Raw genomic sequence first — 11,732 nt, 5'->3', positions numbered from 1 at the left:
ATTCCTTAATATGTAAGGCATTGTAAAATCTACTCTTGATACATCGAAAATTATGGTTGTGAAGTTTAGTTTTTCTTATAGAGGCATATATATTTATTTCTTTGTTTTCCCTAGAACTGTATTTTCCTATGTTCTAGCTATATTTGGTATAACTCTGGAAATTCTAGTTCTTGGTCTTATAATGCCTTTTTAAGATTGGTTGCATAGTAAACCACTAAACAATATTTCCTTGTAAATATTTCTGCCAATTTCAGTAATAAATCTCATTGAATTTTTCTTTTAAAATAAACTTAACAGCCTCTATAGATTTCTAGAGTACAGTTAGTAGTTCTTCTAGTGGTCAGTATGCCTTAGCTGAACTATTTTGTATACAGTTTTATCCGACAGCATACATATACTTATCTGAATCCGGAAGTATATTACAGAGAGTTAAATATATACTTATCTGACTCCGGAAGTATATTACAAAAAGTTAAATATATACTTATCTGATTCTGGCAGTATATTCTATCAGTTGTTAAATCAAGTTCGACTAGAAATGCCGATTTTCCTCCCAACCATGAGATTCACCTTCAGGCCCAAGTTTCCCCCCGAGCTGTCACCCACACGCAGGGTGATTTCTTGTAGACTAATAGTCTTACTATTTTATAGCTATATGGTCTTAACCAGACGTAGCTCTTGGAATCTGTCTAACATATCAGCACATAAATCTCTCTCTTTCCTGTCCTCTCTTCATCTCAAGTACCCATACCCTCTTAATCTCTTCCCTTGAGAATAATTCTACAAGGAAGTATTTAGGGATAGGTAACTTCCTTTCCTAACTACCTGACATGTGAGAGTTACATAATAATCATTATCAAGACATTTACCTCATGCACATTTTAATCAAAATAATAAATATATAAACTTAAATAGTAATATTCAGTGTGTTTACTGCAGTGATTAAATATTTACAATATACTTGGGACATCACATCTTCTCCCCCAAGATTAAACATCACCCCGATGTTTCTCCACTGCAAATAAATCTGGATAAGTCTCTCTCATTACTTGTTCATCCTCCTAGGTGGCCTCCTTTCACCCAGAGTGCTGTCGCTGCACTTTAACTTGGGTGATAACTCGTTTTCGCAACATTACTTCTCTTCGATCGAGTATAACCAGGGGTTTGATCAAAAACTTGCTTTCCAGTTCGACCTACACACAAAATAAAATTTGAGTCAGTTCTTTTCCTTTGGCAACTTTGTCTTGGTAGATTTATTTAAAATTAAGTTACATGTATATATTTCCAATTGATTATATGCTTAGGTTCATATATATGTATATATATATATATAAACACAGAAACATGAAAAACATAGTGTACACATATGTGGCTAGGCAAGGTGAGCTGGTAAGCCACTGGTTTGTCTCTAACTAGGATCTGGAAAGGACCATAGAATCAGGGTGCCAAATTAGCACATCTGCTCCATTGCAATGTACTCTTCTTGGCCTGTACCAGCACATAAATATGATCTCCAATTTGAAATTCTTGGAAACTTCTCTTTTGATCAGCAAAGTTCTTTTGTTAGTCATGCATGACCTTTAAATTAGAGCGTACTTTTTTAACCATCTCCTCCATTTCTTTTAACATGTTTGGTCCCAACATCAACTTATCCTCTGGCTCACCCGAACTTGAATGTGTCTTGCACTTGGGTCCATACAATACTTGATCCAGGTGGATGTTGGTGGCCACCCACCTATCCCATTTGGACCCCCACAACTGTCTCTTTCAGTTTTTTAGTTTCCTTAATTATAGCGTAGTTTACTATTTTTAGCATTTTTTCAGGTCCTAAACTTCCGGATCCGTTTGAGGCCCTAAACGACGTTTTTTGGGAAATCTACCGCCAGTGATTTTTCTGTCAAAAAATCGCCTTTTCCATCATATTCCTTGGAGATATCTTTCCAACGGGCTATGATGCACGTCAAATGGAGATAATACGATCAATTCGCGACCCCGGGAAGTTGGTTGTCCAACTCACCCCAAAACAGGGCCCACAATTTGGCGTTTCATCTTCTAGGGTTAGGTTTTGGAATGTAAAGGGTTTTCCATTGTTTCTCAATAATAAATAGGCCCTCGAGCCTCATTGTAACACAGTTCAGAATAGTTCAGAGGAATGTAGCCACACATCTCTTCTCAGAGATAAGCTACCATCGCCCTAGCTGGTTTATTTCCATTTATGGTTGTAAGCATATTTCAATATTTTCCATTAATGAAATGAAGTATTATTTCCGCTGCATCTTTGTGTATATGGTTATCTCTGTATTTTGTTGCGTTCTTGTTTAAATCCGGATCAGTGGTATCAGAGCGGTCTGCTTTTTCGATGTTTTTCTTTGCATGTCCCCAACGAGGTCGGGATATAAGGAGTTAGGGCTTGAACTGGTCAAACCTTTTCAAGACCAGCCTCACAAATCTCAACGACCTCCCATGGCGAATAAGAAGAAAGACGAGGGGGCAGGAGATCCTATCAAAATCTTGCTCGAAGAAGCCCTCGAGCGACAACGGAATGCGATGATGGACAGCTTTGCCTAGATCCTTCAGCGGCTACCCAGAAGCGACGCATCGGCTTCCAGCAGCTACTCTGGAAATGCCACACCCTTTAAGGTACAAGTTAATTTTGAAATCCCCATCTTCAAGGGTCAAATAGATGCAGATGTCGTAGATAAGTGGTTAAATATGCTAGATGGGTATTTTTCTGTTCATGAATTTTCAAGTCGGGAAAATATTGTTTTTGCTCTTATCAAAGCAGCCCCCCACGTCAAGGACTGGTGGGAAACCTACTGCGAGCAGAAGGATGAAAGTACAATCTCACTGTTTTTAGCCGCACCCACTTGGAATGACTTCCGGGATGCCATCAAGGAGCAGTACTACCCTGTCAAAAGCTATGAGGACAAATACATCAAATGGACCTCACTACGGCAGGGACGAGACCAAGATGTGCCAGAGTTTACAAACATTTTTCATACCCTTTGCACACAGTTTGGTATCAAAGACTCTGAGCTGCATCTAGTACTCAAATACCGTGGTTGCCTGCACAAGTACATCCAAGAAGAGCTGGAGTTCTTAAACATCTCCTCACTTGGCACAGCATACCGATACGCTGTCAAAATCGAGCAAAAGTTCAAACAGAAGAAGCGAGACTTTGGATCTGCAAATCCAAAGCCCAAAGGACAAAGCCAAGGTGGGGTGACCCAAGACAACTCGTTGAAGCCGCAAGAAAATAATAACACCACGAAGCTGAAGAAGGACACAGGAAAGTGGTGTGAGTTCCACAAGAGTCCCACTCATAACACAAGTGAGTGTTGGACCAAGCAGTCGCTGGTGGCTGAGTTGAAGGCTTCTGAATCAGATGCATGTTCCGACCCTGAGCCAGAACCCGACAAGTGGAATGGCAAAGGGAAGTAGATCATTGATGCAGAGCCCAGTGCCACTATTGCCACCGCCAAGATCCAGAAGAATGAGCCTAAAGACCCAGAGGAGGGGGAGCGCCTTTTCCACTCACAAATGTGGGTGAAGGGTTCACCACTGTAATTCATTGTCGACAGTGGTAGCCAAAAGAACCTTGTTTTAGTAGAGGTCATGAAGCGGTTGGGCCTACCGACTACACCACACCCGCAGCCGTATAGTATCGGGTGGCTTCACGAAGGACGAGATCTCAAAGTTCGCCAGCAGTGCTGCCTTCCCTACAGCATCAAGCCCTTCACAAACGAGGTATTGTGTGATGTTACACCTCTAGATGTTTGCGATAGGCCAGCCATACTTGTGGAGGCGACATGCTGTGTATGAGTCAAGGCCTCATGTTGTCATTATTTCTTTGGATAATTCATTATACAGGATACCAGAGGTAGCTCCACCTACCACCACCTCTTTGATCACTGCTAAGAAAGGCAGCAAGCTCATCTCACAGACTAGGAAATTTATTTTCTGTCTAGTTCACTCCAAAAGTAAGGGGAAGATCGTTGCTACATCCATGACCCCCGCGAAGGGTTCCTCCATGTAGCAGCAGCAACAAAGGGATACAGTCATGATAGAACACAGGAACAACTTCTCCTTACCCAGAGGGGTACCACACAAGTTTCAGGTGGGCGAAAAAGTTTGGTTACATTTGCAGAGAGAATGCCTTACCAGAACCCATCAGAAACTCAGACCACTTCGACATGGTCCTTCACCAGTAACAAGGCTATGGGCAACAATGCTCTGAAACACAACATTCCTCCATTCCTTCGCTTGCACCGAGTGTTCAATGTGGACCGTCGCCGACCATGCTTCCCACCATTTCTAGACACATCAGAGATTGCAGAACAGCTCACCAGAGACCCAGCTCAGCAGAAGCTTCGTCATCTCAAGGAGGAACTCAACGCAATGGGGACCATTACTTCCTAAGGGGGGAGGAATGATCCAGGTGGATGTTGGTGGCCACCCACCTATCCCATTTGGACCCCCACAACTGTCTCTTTTATTTTTTCAGTTTCCTTAATTATAGCGCGATTTACTATTTTTAGCAGTTTTTCGGGTCCTAAACTTCTGGAGCCATTTGAGGCCCTAAACGACGTTTTTTGGGAAATATACTGCCAGCGATTTTTCTGTAAAAAAATTGTCTTTTTCGTCGTAGTCCTCGGAGAGATCTTTCCAACAGGCTATCATGCGCGTCAAACGGAGATAATACGACCAATTCGCGACCCCGGGAAGTTGGCTGTCCAACTCACCCCAAAACGGGGCCCACAATTTGGCGTTTCATCTTCTAGGGTTAGGTTTTGGAATGTGAAGGGTTTTCCATTGTTTCCCAATAATAAATAGACCCTTGAGCCTCATTGTAACATAGTTCAGAGGCATGTAGCCACACATCTCTTCTCAGAGATAAGCTACCATCACCCTGGCTGGTTTATTTCCATTTATGGTTGTAAGCATATTTCAGTATTTTCCATTAATAAAATGAAGTATTATTTCTGTTGCATCTTTGTGTATATGGTTATATCTTTATTTTGTTGCATTCCTGTTTAAATCTGGATCAATACTTCAAACAAACTCATCTGTAGCGATGTGTGGTAACTGTTGTTATAAGCAAACTCTACCAAATGTATGTAATCCTCCCATTTGGATGGTTGTTGCATTACGTAAGTTCGCAGCATATCTTCCACTACCTGATTTACTCGCTCGATCTGCCCATCCATTTGAGGGTGGTAAGTAGTGATGAAATGAAGTTGTGTGTCTAAACCTTAAAATAAGGCTTTCTAGAAAGTTGATGTAAAATTTACATCACGATCAGAAATTATGACTTTTGGTAATCCATGTAATTTAAAAATGGTTTGCATGAATATATTAGCAATTTGTACTGCCTTGTAGGTTAACTGTACTGGTATGAAGTGAGCAGACTTGCTCAACTTATCCATTACCACCATTATCGAATCATTTTGCTTTTTAGACTTAGGTAGTCCTGTAATAAAATTGATGGAAATGGTTTCCCACTTCCATTCCGGAATAGACAATGGGTGCAACAATCCGGTTGGGTGACTATGCTCTGTTTTCAAGTGCTGATATTCCAGACAGCGAGCCAAATACTCAGTCACTTCTTTCTTCATACCAGGCCAAAAATATTCCTTTCTAAGTGTGGTAATTAGCTTCTGGTATCCAGGGTGGCCTACATGTGGAGTTTTATGATATTCATCTAGAATTAAGTCTTTAATATTTTTCTAGTTAGGTACATATATTCTTCTTTTGTAAATCATCATACCTTCATGATTTATCTCATATCCCAGTTGTTGTTCATTGTTGTTTGAAATTTTTGCTTGCTGCCATAAAAATTTGTATTCTGGATCAAATCTGGCAAGCTCTTTAAACATCTCATTTAATATAGTTCACACTTCATTGAAAGAGACCTCATATATACAATGTACCTTCCAACTTAAGGCATCCGCGACCCGGTTCTCCTTACCTTTCAAGTGCTTGATGTTAAAATCAAATCCACTTAGAAAATCAACCCAACGAGCTTTCCTAGCATTCAGAGCAGGCTACTCAAAATAGTTAGTTAAACTATGATGGTAAGTCATTAAAATAAATTTCTTACCCGTCAAGTAATGTCGCTACATCTTTAATACATGAGTGACTATTGTTAGCTCTAAGTCATAGGTTGAATATTTTTTCTCATGCTCCTTAAGTTTCCTAGACTCATAAGCAATCACTCTGCCTTCCTGCATTAGCATGCCACTGACACATTCCTTGTTGGCATTTGTACAAACCACATAGTCTTTATTTGGGTCTGCAATGCTCAAAATAGGTGCGGTGGTAAGTAAATGCTTAAGCTGATCAAAACTCTTTTGACACTTCATGGTCCACTTAAAAGTCTTTCCTTTCTTCAGTAGAGAGGTAATGGGGTATGCTACCCTGGAAAAACCTTTGACAAATCACTTATAGTATCCAACTAGACCCATGAATGACCTTATATCCACCACATCTTTTGGTACTAGCCACTCCATTATAGTTTTTATCTTTTCTGGGTCCACAAAAATTCCATCCTTGGTAATGACATGTCCTAGATACTGGATTTTTTCTTTAAAGAAATCACATTTGTTGTATTTAGCATATAGTTGATGTTCTCTTAAAGTTTGCAAAACTATATATAGATGTTCCTTATGTTCTTCTATATTCTGAGAGTAAATTAATATGTCATCGATAAAAATCAACACAAATTTATCCAAATACTAATGGAATATATTGTTCATGAGACACATGAAGGTTATAGGAGCATTACTCAACTTGAAGGGAAACACAACGAACTTGTAATGTCCATAATGAGTTCTAAAGGATGTTTTAGTTATATCTTCTTCCTTAAATCTGATTTGAAGGTAACCTGAATGAAGGTTGATCTTTGAAAACACAGTTGCACCCTGCACCTGATCAAACAACTCGTCTATACGAGGTAATGGGTATTTATTTTTGATGGTCAGTTTATTTAACTGGCGGTAATCCATGCACATTCGTAGGGTTCCATCCTTCTTCTTAACGAAAATCACCGGGGCTCCCCATGGTGATATGCTTGGGCGAATGTACTTTTTATCAAGTAGTTCTTGTAGTTGCATTTGTAATTTTGTCAACTCTAGTATACTCATGCTATAAGGAGTTCAGGATACCAGGGTAGCTCCCATAATCAATTCAATGGTGAAACCTATGTCTCTTTTTGGAGGAAGTCCCGAAATTTCTTCAGGAAACACATCTGAGAAATTTTGTATTACAGGTATATTTTCTAAAGAAACATATTTTTCCTTTGAATTATCATATCCTACCTATATCGCATAAATTTGACATCCTTTTCTGATGCATCTTATTAAATGAGAGGCCATTACTAGTCTTAATTTTAGAGGTCTAATTATGCCTTGAATTTCCTGCCTCTTTCCCTCTTCATCCATATAGCTAATAGTTTTGATTTAACAGTTAATGAGGGACCAATGATTTTCCAACCAATCCATGCCTATAAGGATAATATGATCCTAGGGGCAATACATTGAGGTCTACAATAAGAGACTGACCTACTAACTTTAAAGGGCAACTGTTGACCTTGGCCAACACCCTTCTCTTTGCCCCCATGGCTAGTTGTACTAACTAAGGAATCTTAAAATTAACCTCTTGAAAACATCATTGTTATACTATCTTAGGGCTAATATAACTCAAAGTAGCTCCTGGATCAATTAGAATAGATATAGTTTGATCAAATATTTTACCTTCAAATTCTATCATGGTTGGTTGGTATTCCGCCTAATGATCTTCGAGGGAAGCATTGATTTTTGGAATGCTTCTTGCCACTTCTCCCACAGTTGATGCTTCTTGAATCTATGCAACTCGGTTGGTTCCCTTGCGATGGGGACAGTTTTTGATGTAATGTGGGCTTCCACATCCCCAACACTATATTGGGGGTCTAACTGCTATTTCCACTTTAGTTCTGCTCGACTGCTCATTAGTATTAGAATCATTTGGAAATTTAAATCTGGGTTGATTTATATTCATATTTCTGTTTGCTTTCCCTTTATTGGGTGCCTTGCTAATTATAGATTTATTTCCCTTACTGCTGGAAGGAAACTTAATTCCCTTTTTATAAGCCCATCCTTTTCCCACATCTCTCTTTTGCCTGTTTTTTTGATAGCATACTCAAGCCTTTCGTATAACTTCATCCATGGTATTCAGGTTATCGAACTCAAGATGCTTTTTCATGAACAATGACAAATTGCTGATAAATCATTGCACTTTCGCCTTTTCGTCCTGTATGTAAGGAAGATATCGAAGCAAGGATGTAAATTTTTCTATGAACTCATCCATAGTCAACTAACCCAATCGAAGATCATGGAACTCCTTTGCATTTTCATTATAAAATATTTCAGTTAAATATCTATCATTAAATTATCTTTGAAATTTTTTCCAAGTTATGCTTTGCTTATTAACTCCATGCACAGTTTTTACTTCCTCCCACCATAGGGTGTCTTTTCCTTACAACTGAAAAATGTCCAAGTGAGCTTTTAATTTATGGTCATATTCATATAGATTAAAGTATTTATTCATATTAATAAGCTAGGCTTCATCTGCCTCTTCCTGTTCACCATCAAAGAGGGGTGGTTTTATTTTCCGAAATTCTCCTTGCAATTCTATATTTTGTCCTTTCTATGTTTTATGTTCTGATGCATTATCAGATTTTTCCTCCTAATTTTCTTCACCGCCTTCCATTCCCAAGTACTTGGTTCAAAATTCTTGTTCACCAGTTGGTGAGCGCCAGTATCGCAGCAAGAATGTTGTAACTCCTCGGCTGCCAACTTTACTTTTATCAACTTAGTAGTTCGTAACAAACTTGGAAGCGTCAGTGCTATATGCACAAGTAATAGTTCTCACTGCAGGTTGTCACTTGGTCAGCCGGCGCGAGATCACTAGGAGCTCAAGCCAACTTCTATAGATTCTAGAAGAAGCTCTATGTGTGATGAAAGGAAAGAAATATTACTTTACAGATGCTATTTTAACTGCAGAAAGGAGAAATACTGGAACGCAAAGCAAAATCTAGTAAACCCTAATTAACAAGCTAATTCTACTTTTGCCAAAAACACTATGAAAACCATGAAAGAAATTCCATTACCTACTCAAGGAAGTAAACAACATCTAACCATTCTATTTCTGGAAGTAAATAAGCAAAAAACATATTTTTTTATTTTTATGTGTTTTTATGTGAATTTAATCATGCATCTAATTTATTGTGTGTGAGTGTGTGGTGGGCTCCATTATTGTAGCAATAATGCTACAACTCCTGGAGCTTTCCTTCTCTAATTTTATCAACCCGGTAGTTCGTAACAAACTTGGAAGCGACGGTGCTATATGCACAAGTACTAGCTCTTGTCGCAGCTGTCACTTGGTCAGCTGGCACAAGTCCGCTAGGGCTCAAGCCAACTTCTATATGTTCTCAGAAGAAGCTTTCTAAATGATGAACGAAGGCTATCTCAAAGGAAATTAACCTACTTTGCAAGAATGAACTGAAAGTCAACCAAACATGGAAACCCTAGTAAACCCTAATCTAACTAACTTAATCCTTACAATGCAATGATGGGAATGCAACTTCTAACAATGATGCCATTACTTCTAGTGATATGAGATGCATGAATTTAAACTACTTCCATTGAGGAGAACATGTTTTTATATTTTTTTGCTTAAGTGGTTGGAGTTATTATGATTGTGTTTCTTACTGGGTCTTGACTGTGCAGGGGTAGTTCGAAGGGAAGGAAGGCTTGGAAAAGGTCAGGAGGGCTAGGAGAGGTTCCAGGGGATCCCTAACATCATTCCATAGAAGTCAACAACGTTCAGGTGCTTGGCAACCGTGTTTGCAGGCTTCTACAGGATGTCTGCAGGGGATCCTACAGGAAGCTCGGGATTTCTACAGGAAGTCTGCTAACTTCTACAGGATGTTCTGCAGTTGGAGTTTTGCGTGATGGAGGAGTGAAGGAGCTGTATGGGTGGATAGGTAAGATGAAAAGGGAGCTTGTGATGGCTCAGGGGCAGAGAGATGAGATGGAGAGAGAGTGCATAAAGTTGGTTGGTGGATAGAAGGGTGGAAGCAATGAAAATTCAAAAATATGGAGCTACGTGAAAAGTAGAAGGGTTGGAAGGCAAACGAGCTGAACAGAGGATGAGTAGGTAACTTGGGCACGGTTGAGAAGAAGAAGAAGATAATAGAATGGTGCTGCGCAGTGTAAATGAAACAAATCACCTATGTCTTGCACAAAACCGAGAATTCATCTACCTATTCTAACTGTGTTATTAAACCAACGAACAACAATGTAAAGTTTAGAGAGAAATCGTGCATGGTGTTGGAACAAAGAAGTAATGCTCAAGATCAGAATGCATGGATGGTTCTACGACTGAAATGATTGTGTTGCAGCTTGCATGAACATATAAGACTGCGTTTTTTTGGTGGTTGGTACGGTCTACACCCCCAATCTCTAAACAGAGATGGCAGTGAGTGCACTATCAACCTTTTCTTGGAGCTCTGATGAATTATAATCCTCCTACTCTAATCTAAGCTACTAAAAGCACTTTAACCATAAACTAATCCTACTTAATCACATCAAAGAAAGTGAATCAGCAGACTGTGTTTTCCAAATGCATGTCAAAGCAAAGAAATGAAGTGCTGAAAGGAAAGACAAGTAACAATACAAAGAAAAGGAGGTCTATTTCTCTCAGGTTGGGCCCTAACCTGAGACCTATAGCTCCCTTAAGAACTCATAATTGAATCCAAATCTGCTTGCCTTTTATTAAAAGATCATAATCATGAGTCTAACAACATGCCAAAACTGGCTTACAAAGGGTAAAAACACCGAGCTGTAGCTCGTACTCAGAAATTGCAACAATAGTTCAAAAGTTCAAAAAGCTCCTATCAAAGGCTATGGCCTCAATATTTATGCATGATGAGGACCAAGCTGGCTTCTTCAATTAGTGGAGCTTGGCTGTCCAACTAAAAGTAAACTGCTGTTCCTGTAGAATCCGTTGGCTGCCTTCTAGCTCAGTGGGGATAGCTGTTGGAGCTCGGAGTTGGGGTGGAGATCACGAGGAAGGTCATTCAAGACTGTGGACAACCTCCCTATAAACCTGCAATGCCACCTTGGCTGTCTCCTTGTCTCCACCTGCGTGGTCTTTGCTCCATTTAATGTCAAAAAACCTGAAATCATCATGTATTAGTCACATAGGAATAATGTCTGCCCTTCTTCCTACAAATAACACGAATATACTAAGAAATGATGCATAAGTGATAAAAGATGAAGGGTTGAGCAAGGTAAGTAGGCCAAATGAGCCCAAATTGTTACCAAAAATTGGGGCTTATCATCACCCCCCAGCTAAAATATTTGCTCATCCTTGAGCAACTAGTCCAACTCTTCATCCTTCATTGCCTTTACTGCTACCCTTACATCCCAAGCCTCTGTAGTAGTGTCCTCCTTGCTGATATGAAACCCAGCTTTCCTGTTCACCTCTTCCCACTGTTCACTGTCATCCTCCTCTGTGCTGCCTTCAATCAATCCTAGCAGCAGTGGTGGGCTAAGTTTAAGGCCAATCCAGCTGGCCTGGAGGTTTTGCATGGATTTCTTATAAAGGGCTACCCGTACCATAGCTTCCCTCATCCGAGTTGGGGTATGGTATTCTCGGATTTTCAGACTGTGTGCCAATGTATTCCATCTGCG

Source organism: Pinus tabuliformis, chromosome 9, assembly GCF_031772625.1.
Source record: "Pinus tabuliformis cultivar Carrire ecotype Pingquan chromosome 9, CPIR1, whole genome shotgun sequence".
NCBI classification, from domain to species: domain Eukaryota; kingdom Viridiplantae; phylum Streptophyta; class Pinopsida; order Pinales; family Pinaceae; genus Pinus; species Pinus tabuliformis.
Note: the sequence above shows the minus strand (reverse complement) of the source record.